A 14,305-nucleotide genomic window follows, 5' to 3' on the forward strand; every position below is an offset into this window, starting at 1 on the left:
AAATTAAACAGGGTTTGATTTTTTCCCTTATTCAGTTTTGTAAGATTTGTCGGCCTCATGAATCCCACTGGTTTAGGGCCAAATCCTGGCCAGCTTCTAGTTAGCCAGATTCAAGAACTTACTCAAATGGTTCAGGATCTTTCCCTTCGGGTGAAGTCGCAGGAAGATCTTTTACGAACTTCCCCGAGGGTAGTCCCTGAACCAAAAATGCACTTGCCTGACCGTTTTTCTGGTGATAGGAAGCAGTTTTTTAATTTTAAAGAGTCCTGTAAACTTTATTTTCGTTTAAGACCAATCTCCTCAGGTACTGAATCTCAGCGGGTCGGAATTATTATTTCTTTGCTCCAGGGAGATCCCCAGACCTGGGCTTTTGGTTTAAAAGCAGAGGATCCGGCATTGTTGTCAGTAGACGCCTTTCTGGGGTCTTTAGGGCTTTTGTATGATGACCCTGATAGAGAGGCATCCGCCGAGAGTCAGTTACGCGCTCTCAGACAAGGTAGAAATCCTGCAGAGGTTTATTGTACAGAGTTTCGCCGTTGGTCGAACGACTGTGGCTGGAATGACCCAGCCCTGCGCAGTCAGTTTCGCCTCGGCTTATCTGAGTCTATAAAAGACAGTCTCCTTCAGTATCCCGCTCCTGAGACTCTCGATAAACTCATGGAGCTTTCTATTAAGATTGATCGTCGTCTCAGAGAACGGAGGGCTGAAAAAGGAGCACCTGTCAGATCTACTCCTTGTGTATTTTCCATTCCTGAGGACATTGAGGAGCCCATGCAGACGGGTCTCTCCAGGCTGTCCCCAGAAGAAAGAGCCAGAAGGCAAAACTCTGGTCTTTGTTTGTACTGTGGGGGTAAGGGACATTTTGCCCGTAATTGTCCGAACAAGTCGGGAAACGCCTCGACCAAGTGAATTGTGAGGGGGTTCACTTTGGTCTGCAGCTTATCTCCTCGAATAACTCCCTGTTAGTCCCAGCTAAAGTTTCCTTTGGCAGCCTCAGTTCTTCGGTGTCGGCTTTTGTTGACAGTGGAGCTGCAGGGAACTTTATTGTCTTAACGTGGGCCAAGGCCTTAGGTATTCCTCAGTTAACCTTGGGTAGGTGTATCACCATGCATGGTTTAGATGGGAGTCCCTTGTCCAATGGGGTTATTTCCCTCTGTACACCCCCTGTACTACTTATGGTAGGAGCTCTTCATTCCGAAAAGATTGAGTTTTTCCTTACCCATTGCCCAGCAGTTCCAGTGGTTCTGGGTCACCCTTGGCTGGCCTTTCATAATCCCATCATTGACTGGCAGTCGGGGGAGATCTCACAATGGGGTACCATCTGTAATAAGGAATGTATTACGTTTCCCGTCAGAATAGCTGCTGCCATTCCCGAACCCATTCCCGTGGAATACCAGGACTTTGTTGATGTATTTTCCAAGGGCAATGCGGACATTCTGCCTCCCCATCGGCCTTATGATTGTGCTATTGAGCTAATTCCTGGTGCCACATTGCCAAAGGGAAGGTTATATGCATTGTCCGGACCAGAAACTGCGGCCATGAATGAGTATGTTAAGGAGAGCCTAGGGAAAGGATTTATCAGGCCATCTAAATCCCCTTTAAGTGCAGGCTTCTTCTTTGTGGAGAAGAAAGATGGATCACTCAGACCTTGCATTGACTTTAGAGCCCTGAATAAGATCTCAGTTAAAAATACTTACCCTCTGCCGCTGATTTCTGTCCTCTTTGATCAGCTGCGTTCGGCTGTGATTTTTTCTAAGATTGACCTGAGGGGAGCGTATAACCTCATCCGAATCAAGTCGGGAGATGAGTGGAAAACGGCGTTCAGTACTCAGTCGGGTCACTACGAGTATCTGGTGATGCCGTTCGGCTTGTCTAACGCTCCGGCAGTTTTCCAGGATCTCATTAACGATGTGCTCCGTGATTTTCTTGGAAGATTCGTGGTCATTTACTTAGACGATATCCTGATCTATTCTGACTCTATTGAACAACATGTTACCCAGGTGCGTCAGGTTCTTCAAAAATTACGTGAAAATCACCTATATGCCAAGCTGGAGAAGTGTGAGTTTCATGTCACGGAGGTATCCTTTTTAGGGTACATTATTTCCCCTCGGGGATTCTGTATGGAACCAAAGAAGCTCCAAGCCATCCTTAGTTGGGCGCAACCCACCAACTTAAAAGCAATTCAGCGCTTTTTAGGGTTTGCGAATTATTATAGAAGATTTATTCATTCTTTTTCCGACCTGGTTGCTCCCATTGTGGCACTGACTAAGAAGGGAGCGGATCCTACCAACTGGTCACGTGAAGCTGAGTTATCCTTTCAGGCCTTGAAACAAGCTTTTGTCTCAGCCCCAGTCCTCAGACATCCCAACCCAGAATTGCCCTTCATTGTTGAGGTTGATGCCTCGGAGGTTGGAGTGGGGGCTATCCTATCTCAGAAGGATCCGGATTCTCTAGAATTACATCCTTGTGCCTTTATGTCCAGGAAATTCTCATCCGCTGAATCCAACTACGATGTTGGTAACCGGGAGTTACTGGCTATTAAATGGGCTTTCGAGGAGTGGAGGCATTGGCTTGAGGGAGCAACACATACCATTTCAGTATTGACTGACCACAAAAATCTTCAGTACATCGAATCAGCTAAACGGCTGAATGCCCGGCAGGCTCGTTGGGCTTTATTTTTTACTCGTTTCAAGTTTATTATCACCTTCAGGCCAGGTTTCAAGAATACCAAGGCGGATGCCCTGTCACGCAGTTTTCTTCCAGTTCATAATAACAGTCCTGTTACTCCCATACTGCCGTCTTCAGCCATTTGGGCAGGCCTCACACAAGATTTATTTACCCAGTTAAAGCAGCTTCAACATCAAGCTCCTGGAAATACTCCTGCTGGTCGTCTTTATGTCCCTGAGTTTTTGAGAGCTACTGTTTTGACTGAGTTTCATGATAGCAAAGTTGCCGGGCATCCGGGGATCTCTAAGACTTTGGAGGTAGTCTCCCGCTCAGTATGGTGGCCTGGTCTTTCTAAAGACATTAAGGAGTTTGTTTTTTCTTGTCAGGTCTGTGCACAGCATAAAGTTCCCCGTTCCTTGCCTATCGGGCAACTTATGCCCTTAAATGTTCCTCTCAGGCCATGGTCTCATATTTCCATGGATTTTGTGGTAGACCTCCCTCTGTCAGCCGGATTCCGAGTCATATGGGTGGTAGTGGACCGTTTTAGCAAGATGGCCCATTTCATTGCTCTTCCCCGACTGCCATCTGCCCAGGGATTGGCAGTTTTGTTTCTCCGCCATGTTTTCAGACTTCATGGGTTACCCACTGATATTGTTTCTGATCGGGGTCCACAATTCATTGCACAATTTTGGAAGTCGTTTTGTGCCTCATTAAAGATGAAATTGTCTTTAACGTCCGGCTACCATCCCCAATCCAACGGGCAGACCGAGCGAGTTAATCAATCATTAAAACAGTATTTGCGTTTGTACTCAGCCAAACTCCAGAATGATTGGTCCGAGTTTCTTCCTTTGGCGGAGTTTGCTTACAACAATTCTTGTCATTCCTCCACTAATGTGTCTCCATTCTTTTCAGTTTTTGGTTTTCACCCCAGAGCTAATTCTTTTTTTCAACATTCCTCTGTCTCCTCGCTAACCTTAACCTCTCATCTCAGACTCATTTGGAGAAAAGTGCACCTTGCTCTCAGAAAAGCGGCATTTCGAGAGAAAATTTTTTCTGACAGGCTCCGGCGGCCTTGCACTTTTAAGGTGGGAGATAGGGTATGGTTGTCGACTCGTAACATTAAACTTCGACAAACCTCAGCTAGATTGGGCCCCAAATTTATTGGACCATTTCATATTATTAAAAAAATCAATCCAGTTGCTTTCCGGTTACGTTTACCAAGAGCTCTCCGGATCGGAAATACGTTCCATTGCTCCTTGTTGAAACCATACGTTTCTTCCAGTAGATTTCCTCGGAAGATCTCTCAGGGGAAATCACCAGTAGATGTACAGGGTCATCAGGAGTTCTTGGTGGAGAAGGTTCTCGATTCCAAATTGTCCCGGGGTCGGCTTTATTTTCTGGTGCACTGGAGAGGCTATGGTCCAGAAGAAAAGTCTTGGGTCCTGGATAAGGATCTCCATGCCCCGAGGCTCAAGAGGGCATTTTTTCGGGAATTTCCTCGGAAACCTGGCTTTAGGGGTTCCTTGACCCCTCCTCAAGGGGGGGGGGGTACTGTTAGGCGCCGGGGTCCGCTCGTCGCTGCGGCCCGGCGCCTAGCAACCAGGGACGCCGTGCGCATACAGCCGCCGGCTCCCTGGCAACGCTAGACGCCGGGCGCACGGAGCCGCACGGACCCTAGCAACGGGGACGCCACTTACGAACTGCGTTCCCCGTTGCTGGGTTCAATTTGATTAATGAGATATCTGTTTTCCTGGCCATGCAGCTTGGCAGCTGTATGGCATCTAATCCAATCAGCCTCCAAACAGCTGATTGGAGGACTCCCTGTTAAATACACTTCCTGGGCTTCTCACAGACGCCGGTAATAGCTTCCTGAATGCTGAATCTGTTTGCTGAGAGTGTTTCCAGTCCTGCTGTATCCGGTCGTTCCTGTTCTCAGTTGTCCTGTACTCGGAAGTCGTCATCTGTTCCTGGAGTCCTGACTGAGCACCTTTGAACATCCAGTGGTGTTCGTGAGTCACGGCGTAGCCGTGTGTTGCGGCTTGGGCCGCCTTATTATTTATCATTTATTATTTGTGTTTCGGAGCTTTTGCGGAGGATTCCGCTCCCACAGATCCACTCTGGTATCCAGCGGTGCTGGGTAGGAGTTCGGACTAGTGGATTTTGGTTGTCCTTTTCCCTGGCGGGTTACCGCACATACCTCAGGTTTAGTCAGTTAGCTTGTAGCCCCTGGCCTGGTTGTTTAGTCAGAGGGCCCCTTGTTATCACCCTGTCTCGGATTTCCCTTTGTCTCCCATTAAGACCTGAGGGGGCATCGGAGTTGGGCAGACATAATCCGCCCTTCAAACGCGGCTGCCATGGGCTCAAGCAACCATAGTCTCGCAGGGGATTTCTGACAACACGGGCGAGACAACGGAGTTAGGGCGCCAGGGGCTACTTTCTATTCCCGCTCCCTTCCCCAGCATTCCGTTCCAGTGCTCCGGTCCTTGCAATAGGACCACCTCAGACCAGAGTGCTGGAATCATAACAGCTAGTAAAGCTATATATTTTTCTCTTTATAATTTAACTCTATTGTAGATGATATGTTTTTTAGTCTCTTGGTCAGTTCTAGCAATGATAAAATGATTGGATTCGAACCCGGTACTCTGGGTGCTGTGTGCACTAGATGTATCCACTGAGCTGTTAAAGCTATGTAACTCTCTCTATACGATGTAATCCTATTGTAGATAATATATATTTCAGTCTCCTGGTCAATTCTACTAATGATTAAATGATTAAATGATAAAACGATTAACTAAATATATTAAACTATTCATAGTGTATTAGCAACTTTAAAACCACCAAATAAACTATTGTAGACCACTTGGTATGATATATTGAAGTATTATCTAATCATTTTACAGCTGTGGGTAACACTAGGGATTTCATGTGCTGAGTAATGATAGCAGCATGCCACGTATATAGGTCTGAACAACTGTATATGATTAAGTTAATTAAGAAGTTGATTGGTCGATCCTAGTTTAAAAAGGATCTAGCAACACTGCTATGACAAACCTCTGACGAAACCGCTTGCCCTACTGGCGGAGAAACGCGTAAGGAGGGCACTCATCACTTGAATCCTGTTGTCTGACGACTCTTCACCTTTCTCTGTGGCCGCACGATCGGCCGGCGAGCCGCTAATTGGGGATACTGCTGAAGCGTGACCTGGCTAAAGAGGCACGCTCCCCGTCTATCACAAGCCGCGGCGGCCGTGAGTATCCATCAGCTCACACTGCGGTTGTACTATTCCGGGGTCGTAGCATACCGCTGGATACATTTAATCATCACAGCGCTCTCCCCCGTGGTTACACATGCATATGTGTTATACAAGAAACTGAATTTACAGAGACTGTATAGATTTGGATGCACATTATATCCCCATGAGAAGTTGATCTAGACTTACTTCACTTTATATATGGATGGATTTACATAAAAATCTAAACGGACATTTATATTGAGCCAGAGGCACAGGATTTAAGCAACTTTATATGTTTATTTTAAATGTGGTCATATATGTGGATTATATTTTAATAAAGCTGTACAAAAATATTTTTTATATATCTGGTTATAGCGCTCCTTGTTTTGTTTAGTATATATTGTCAGTTTTACCTTGGTGGAACAGTACCACCACTAGGAGCTGCAAAAACCGGATATTAATTAATTAATAGTGGTCATCATTTGACAATTATATGGTTTGTTTGGTGGTTTAGTAAGCGCTGTGTTTTTTAAGGATTATAGTCCTGTGTTTTATCCTGTACACTACTTCACCAACATTCAGGAAAATGAACCACCTGTGAGTTTGACTGGTGCAGACCCTGATTTGGGCATAAATGGTACCGTTAAATATTCTATCAGGGTCAAGGACACTTCCAAATTTCAGATTATTCCCAACACAGGAGCCATTTCTACAAAAGCTGCCTTAGACAAGGAAGAAATAACAGCTTACCAATTGAAAGTCATGGCCACTGATGGCGGAGATTTCCAATCTCACAACTATGCTATTGTGACCATGTCTGTGTTGGATACTCAAGATAATACATCATCATTTACTCAGGACACATACACTTTTGTATAATTTGAGCATGTGCTATTAGGATATAAAGTTGGGGCAGTGACAGCAACCACTATGGAAGTTTATACCAAAGCTCTAGAATGGGCGGGAGAGTGCGGATGACTCTGCAGCACCGATTGACCAAACATGAGGTCCTCATCAGCCAAGGTATCAAACTTGTAAAATTTCGCAAAAGTGTTTGAACCCCACCAAGTAGCTGCTCGGCAGAGCTGTAATTCAGAGACTCCGCGGGCAGCCACCCAGGATGAGACCACTTTCCTGGTAGAGTGGGCCTTCACTGATTTCGATAACGGCAATCCAGCCGTAGAATGAGCATGCTGAATCGTATAACAGATCCAGCGCGCAATAGTCTGCTTTGAAGCAGGCGTTCCAATCTTGTTGGCAGCATACAGGATAAACAAAGCTTCTGTTTTCCTAAGTGGAGCCGTTCTGGTGACATAAATCTTCAAGGCCCTGACAACATCGAGAGATTTTGACTTCTCGAAGGCGTCAGTAGCCACCGGTACCACAATAGGCTGGTTCATGTGGAATGATGAAACCACCTTCGGCAGAAATTGTTGACGAGTCCTCAACTCCGCTCTATCCTCATGGAAGATTAAATAAGGACTCTTGTGAGACAAAGCCACTAACTCAGACACCCGCCTTGCGGATGCTAAGGCCAATAGCATGACCACTTTCCAAGTGAGAAATTTCAACTCAACCTTCTGTAAAGGTTCAAACCAATGTGATTGAAGAAAATGCAACACCACGTTAAGATCCCATGGTGCCACTGGGGGCACAAATGGAGGTTGGATGTGCAAAACTCCTTTCACGAAAGTCTGAGCTTCTGGAAAGGAGGCCAATTGTTTCTGAAAGAAAACCGATAAGGCCAAAATTTGTACTTTAATTGAGCCTAACTTTAGGCCCGCATCCACACCTGCTTGCAGAAAATGGAAAAAACGCCCTAGCTGAAATTCTACCATAGGAGCCTTCTTGGATTCACACGAAGACACATATACGGTGATAATGTTTAGACGTTACTCCTTTTCTAGCCTGAAGAAGTGTGGGAATAACTTCACTGGGCATACCCTTTCGGTTTAGCATCCGGCATTCAACCGCCAAGCCGTCAAACGTAGCCGCGGTAAGTCGTGGTACACGCACAGACCCTGCTGTAACAGATCCTCTCGTAGAAGAAGAGGCCAGGGATCTCTTATGAGTAATTCCTGAAGATCTGGATACCAAGCCCTTCTTGGCCAGTCCGGAGCAATGAGGATCACCTGAACCTTTGTTCTTCTTATAATCTTTAGCACCTTTGGAATGAGTGGCAGCGGAGGAAACACGTACACCGACTGAAACACCAATAGTGTTACCAGTGCGTCGACCGCTATTGCTTGAGGGTCCCTCGACCTGAAACAATATCTCTGAAGTTTCTTGTTGAGGCGAGGCGCCATCATGTCTATTTGAGGAATTCCCCAAAGACTTGTCACTTCTGTGAAAACCTCTTGATGAAGACCCCACTCTCCTGGATGGAGATCGTGTCTGCTGAGGAAGTCTGCTTCCCAGTTGTCCACTCCTGGAATGAAGATTGCTGACAGAGCGCTTGTATGTCTTTCCGCCCAGCGGAGAACTTTTGTGGCCTCTGCCATTGCCGCCCTGCTCTTTGTTCCGCCCTGGCGGTTTATGTGCGCTACTGCTGTTATATTGTCCGATTGTATTAGGACGGGCCGGTTGCGAAGAAGACGTTCCGCTTGAAGAAGACCATTGTAAATGGCCCTTAACTCCAGAACTTTTATGTGTAGATAAACTTCCTGGCTTGACCATTTTCCCTGGAAGGTTTCCCCCTGTGTGACTGCTCCCCAGCCTCGGAGACTCGCATCCGTGGTTACTAGGATACAGTCCTGGATCGCGAACCTGCGTCCCTCTAGGAGGTGAGAGCTGTGCAGCCACCACAGGAGTGAGATTCTGGTCTTGGAGGACAGGATTATTTTCCGGGGTATGTGCAGATGGGATCCGGACCACTTGTCCAACAGGTCCCACTTAAACACCCTGGCATGGGATCTGCAAAATTGAATGGCCTCGTAGGCCGCCACCATCTGCCCCAGCAACCGAGTGCATTGATGAATTGATACTCTCGCTGGTATCAGAATTTGTTTGACCAAACTCTGAATTTCCAGAGCCTTCTCTTCTAGAAGAAAAACTCTCTGTAATTCCGTGTCCAGAATCATTCCCAAAAACAACAGCCGCTTCGTCGGATTCAACTGTGACTTCGGCAGGTTTCGGAGCCAACCATGTTGTTGAAGAACTGTCAGGGAGAGCGCAATGTCCTGCTCCAGCTTGTCTTTGGATATCGCCTTTATCAGGAGATCGTCCAGGTAAGGGATAATTGTGACTCCTTGCCTGCGAAGGAGAACCATCATTTCCGCCATTACCTTGGTGAAAATCCTCGGAGCCGTGGATAGACCAAACGGCAGCGTCTGAAATTGGTAATGACAATCCTGAGTAGCAAACCGCAGGTAAGCCTGATGCGGAGGATATATGGGGATGTGTAAGTAAGCATCCTTTATGTCGACCAACACCATGAAATCCCCTTCCTCGAGACTGGAGATCACTGCTTGGCGAGATTCCATCTTGAATTTGAATTTTCTTAGGTAAAGATTGAGGGATTTTAGGTTCAGAATTGGTCTGACCGAGCCGTCCGGCTTCGGGACCACAAACAGGCTTGAATAAAAGCCTTCTCCCTGTTGTGCCGGGGGAACCCTGACAATGACTTGATTCCGACACAACTTTTGTATTGCATCGCATACTACCTCCCTGTTCGGAAGAGAAGCTGGTAAGGTTGATTTGAAAAAACGGCGAGGGGGAACGTCTTGAAACTCCAGCTTGTATCCTTGGGATACTATTTGTAAAACCCATGGGTCTAGGTCCGAACGAACCCAAAACTGACTGAAGAGTTTGAGACGTGCCCCCACCGGTGCGGACTCCCAAATAGGAGCCCCAACGTCATGCGGTGGAATTGGCAGAAGCCTGGGAGGACTACTGCTCCTGGGAGCCTGACAAGGCTGTTGATCGTTTACCTCTTCCCCTTCCTCTAGTAGCAAGGAAGGAAGAACCTCGGCCCTTTCTGTATTTATTGGGCCGAAAGAACTGCATCTGATAGTGATGCGTTTTCTTTTGTTGTGGAGGAAAATAAAGCAAAAAGGATGACTTACCCGCGGTAGCTGTAGATACCAAATCATCAAGGCCGTCACCAAATAAGGCCTTACCTTGATATGGTAGAGACTCCATACTTTTCTTGGAATCAGCATCAGCATTCCATTGGTGAATCCACAATGCTCATCTAGCTGAGACTGCCATGGCATTTGCCCTTGATCCCAAGAGGCCAATATCTCTCGCCGCTTCCTTAAGGTAGGCTGCAGCGTCCCTGATATAACCTAGCGTTAAAAGGATGGTATCCCTATCCAGGGTATCTATATCAGATGACAAGTTATCTGCCCATTTTTCGATAGCACTACTCACCCACGCAGATGCAATAGCTGGTCTGAGTAGTCTACCTGTGGTGACGTAAATGGATTTTAGCATTTTTTCCTGTCTATGATCCGCAGGATCCTTAAGGGCTGCCGTGTCTGGAGACGGTGAAGCCACCGTTTTAGACAACCGTGACAGCACCTTGTCTACAATGGGAGGTGACTCCTACTTCTCTCTATCCCCAGAGGCGAACGGATACGCCATTTGAATCCTTTTGGGAATCAGAAACTTTCTGTCAGGATTTTCCCAAATTTTTTCAAAAAGGACATTCAGTTCATGAGAGGGAGTAAACGTTACCTCAGGTTTCTTTCCCTTAAACATACAGACCCTAGTATCAGGAACAGCAGGGTCCTCAGTGATATGCAGCACGTCTTTTATTGCCACAATCATGTACTGAATGCTCTTTGCCAATTTTGGGTCTAATCTGGTATCACTATAGTCGACACTGGAGTCAGTGTCCGTGTCGGTATCTGTATCTGCTAACTTAGCAATCGAACGTTTATGTGACCCCGAGGGGGTCTGGACTTGTGATAACACATCCTCCACAGATTTTTTTCATACCTGGTTCTGAGACTCAGATTTATCTAATCTCTTATTAATATGAGCCACATTAGCATTCAAAGCATTCAACACATTTACCCAGTCAGGAGTCGGCGGTGCCGACAGGGTCACTCCCACAGCCGTTTCTGCCCCCAACACAGTCTCCTCCTGGGAAGAGCACTCCGCCTCAGACATGCCGACACACCTGTACCGACACCCACAGACACACTGGGCCAAAAGGGGGACAGACCCACAGTAAAGCCTGTCAGAGAAATAAAGAGGGAGTTTGCCAGCTCACAACCCAGTGTCTGTCCCGGTTCTGAAACCTTAATATATAATGCCTCAGACCCTGCAGCGCTTTATAATCACTTAATTTAGCACCAAATTTGCTGTGCCCCCCCGTTTTGCACCCTGTTACTTGTATATAGCAGTGGTGAGGAAGGACCAGCGTCTCTGCAGCTCTGGAGATAAAATGGCGCTGATGAGAGCTGTGAGGGATAAGCCCCGCCCCTTCATGGTGCGCTTCAGCCCGCTCTTTTTTAAAATAAATAATGCTGGCGGGGGTACGAATTTAGTGCCAAGGCACTTCAATTTCACTCTGCCAGCCTAAAAAGAGGTTTCTAATGCTGCCCAGGGCCCCCCAGCCCCCTGCGCCCTGCACCCTGCAGTGCCGCTGTGTATGGGAGCATGGCGCACAGCGTGATCACTGTACAGTACCTCAGAAGCCATCACTGAAGTCTTCTATCTTCTTCTACTCACCTGTCTTCTGACTTCTGGCTCTGCAAGGGGGATGACGGCGGGCTCTGGGAGTGAACCCCTAGGCGTACCAACAATGTGGGCCTATCCACCACTTGTCAAGGTGTTAGCACCCCGAAACGTTGGATGGTTTTTATTTGCACCAGAATGGATTAAACACCGTTTGCTTTAAATATCCATGAGTCTGTCCCTGAGTGCCGCTTAATGCTAGGATTTGCTGTATGTACAACAGTTTTCAGAAGGCACCGGGGCTCCATTTACAGGGAAGGGTGAGTGCCTATCTGATGTTTATATATATATATATATATATATATATTGAAAGAGAGAGAGATTAAAAAATTTAGGGGGACATTTACTAAGTTGGATAAGAGCGGAGAAGTGAGCCAGTGGAGAAATTGCCCCATCAACCAATCAGCAGCTCTGTATCATTTTATAGCGTGCAAATGTTACTTCAGTGCTGATTGGTTGCCATGGGCAACTTCTCCACTGGCTCACTTCTCCGCTCTTATCACTGCTTAATAAATGTCCCCCAAAATGCCTTTCAAAACAAGTACAGTATGGAGGTGAGAGATGAGGAAGGACGATCATCATTGTGAGCAGCTCACTATCTTTACTCATTCCTTATTCATACTACATCACCAATTGCCACACGCCAGTTGTTATTCCACTACATTATCACTTGTTTTCCTACAGCTCTTAGATTGTAAGCTTATTTGGGCAAGGCCATCTTTGCCTTCTGTTTAATGTCATTGTGTGCCTTGTTCAGTCATCTTGATGTACAGATGTACAGTGCTGCATAATACTGTATGTTGCCTATTTATGAATAAGGATAATAATGGTAACCATTTATCATCTCCTTAATTTAATTATCTGTCATTTTGTGTTTTTCTTGTTTTGTCTACTACCAAGTGCATTCTATGTGACAAAGAAGATGAAGGAGGAAACAATCTTGTAAATGTAATAATTGTGTATGGCCAACATCACCCTAGCTTTGGTGAGAGGAATGAAACCGTATTTTCACAAATACGCTTCTATATAGCACAGACTGTACCACTCCTTGCTTGTAGTTTAGAAGAATGAACTGTGATTTCATGTGGACATTAGAGCACTTCTACCAATTAACAAACAGTGCTTTTGTCTATGAAACTTAAAAAAAGTTTCCTCCCGGGTTTAACACCCAGAGCTATTCAATTACTTGTCAATTTCCATGCATGTTGGTACCTGGGTTAAGTGCCCTGACCTGTTGAATTACCCTTGGCGGTAAGCCCCACAGGGTGCACTTAGCGCAGTTCATAAGTAACAGAGTTTGCAGGGGGAAAAAGAAAGAAGAAAAATGAAAATGCAGGTGCACACTCTAAGCACTAAGAATACGGATAGTCAAAATAATTATAATAAAATGCATATTAACATGTAGCATAACTGAGTTTCTTAGCATGTTTGGCCAACAATGTGGGCCCATCCACCACTTCAAGATGAACCTCGTCTACATTAAATTCATTTATCAAGGACTTACCTAAAAGAGTGCCCATTTCAATATATAGACAGCAATGAAGGAACCTCTTACTGATTAAAAACACCTAAGCCTTCAAGAGTACAATATATGCAAGCAATAGAGTTTGCTTAAAAATAAAGCCATTTCATCAAGCCCATGATGTACATGTCTAGGAAGGGTGCGTTTTCCCTTTCCACTCCTTATCTGTGGCCAGAATTTATTTTCTGTCAACAAACTTCCGAAACGGTGTTCAATAAAAGGCATTTATGTGTAATTTCAACTAAATTGCAAGTCATTTTTCTAATGAGATTTGTCCAATTCAAAACATGTGCCAAAACATCTGTGTTTGATTATCACAAAATATGTCATTATTTCCCATATAGATAGGCGATGTGTGCTAGGACAGACGATTTATAATTTTTAATTATTATTACATTCAATTAACTATTTTGAATTTTTTGCTTTTGAATTTTGAGTAAATGTGAAATACTATGCAATTACCAATGTAAGATTTCTACTGCCACCAAGTGGTTAATCTATGTACTTTTTGTTTTATTGAACTGATGAAGAAGTATATACATATAGGCAGTGGTGCCGAGGTCTGATGGAGCACCTGGGCCCAGGTCTGATGGAGGGGCCCAGTGGGGGCCCAGGTGTGTGTCCTCCCCCCCTACCTGCAAGCAGTAGCTGCAGCTTTTCTTCTCAGCCAAGCACATGCCGCTGTGTGCTGGGCTGCATTGTGGCCAGGAAAGGAGCTTAAAAGAAAAAATCAGTATTTTTTTCTAAGGGTGCATGGCCATGCCTCCTGTGATTAGGCCTTGCCCCCTGAAAAGACCCTTGGCCCAGTCAGGCTCTCTACTTCCCTGGCTGGGAGGCATGCCATCCTCCTGTAAGTGGGTGTTTTTCATGTGTTTGACACCCCCCCCAGAGAGGTGTGGCCATGCCCTTAGCATGCTGTGGTTACACCTCCTCCCAGGAAGGGAGGAAGGGCTCTGGGACCCAGGAAGTTGTTGTACCGGGGCCCAGGATTTCTCTTGGCAGCCCTGCATATTGGGGGTTATTCAGAGTTGTTAGCAAACCAAAAAAGTTAGCAATTGGGCAAAATCATGTTGAACTGCAGGTGGGGCAGATGCAAAATGTGCAGAGAGATTTAGATTTGGGTGGATTACCGGTAGGTTATCTAAATCCTATTTTTGGATGCTATTTACATTTGCAATCTGCTCTGTTAGCATATGTAA

The sequence above is a fragment of the Pseudophryne corroboree genome, chromosome 4 (genome assembly GCF_028390025.1).
Source record: "Pseudophryne corroboree isolate aPseCor3 chromosome 4, aPseCor3.hap2, whole genome shotgun sequence".
NCBI lineage: Eukaryota > Metazoa > Chordata > Amphibia > Anura > Myobatrachidae > Pseudophryne > Pseudophryne corroboree.